Consider the following 863-nt stretch of genomic DNA (forward strand, 5'->3'; position numbering starts at 1 on the left):
CGGGCGGCCGCGGCCGCGGGGTGCCGCCGTCGAGGCTGTCGACGCCGAGCGCAGCCCGGACGCGGGCCGGGGCAGCGCCGCCGGTAGTGTCGTCCGCAAGTGGTGGCCGCAGGGTACTCCCTCGTTGTCGTGGTCTGGGCGATAGAGCGGTGAGTGCAGGCAAGTCGTCGTCCATCTCCAGGACATATCCCTACTTGAAAGTGAAGAGGAGCCCGAGGGAGCTCGTGCGCCGGCCCGGGTGAGCGTCATGACGTTCAGGTAGCCGGAGGATCGTGAGAATGAAGCACGGTGCCGCGCATGGTGACGTCCTGGTGGAAGGCGTCCGGGAGGCCAACGCCTTGTCGGACGGCGTCGAGGATGGCGTCGAGGAGGATAGCGTCGTGGAAGACGGCAACGCCGAGGACGGGGTTGTGGAGGGTCAAAGTGCTTCGATGGTGAGTAATGGGTGCCGACCTGTGCCGGCCCGCCTGCGCTGCAGGTCTATTACGTTTACGTTACTTTTCCGACTTTAAACGAGAGCGCCGTTTAGACGGTCTAGACGGCGGCCCGTTCCCCTGCTCCCTGTGTTGTCAGTATTCCATTTTGAATGAATTTAGCCCCCTTCCGATTGACATGCTTTTAAAGCGCTTCCCACTAGGTTCAATTTAACTTTATTCACCGATTTTCGCGACAACACTCGAAATGACGGGAACGGCGACCGGCGACGCGACCACCTCACCCAGGCCGTCTGAACGACACTCGCGCAAAGGTGCTAGCTGAAGGCCCCCCTGGCTGGCCGCAGATGGAGGCGCTGCCCTCGGAGCTGTTGCTGCTGGTGCTGGGGCTGCTGCCCACCGAGGCGCTGCAGCTGGGCGGCCCCGTCC

This window comes from Frankliniella occidentalis, unplaced genomic scaffold (genome assembly GCF_000697945.3).
Source record: "Frankliniella occidentalis isolate FOCC.00 unplaced genomic scaffold, Focc_3.1 Scaffold2783, whole genome shotgun sequence".
Classification (NCBI taxonomy): domain Eukaryota; kingdom Metazoa; phylum Arthropoda; class Insecta; order Thysanoptera; family Thripidae; genus Frankliniella; species Frankliniella occidentalis.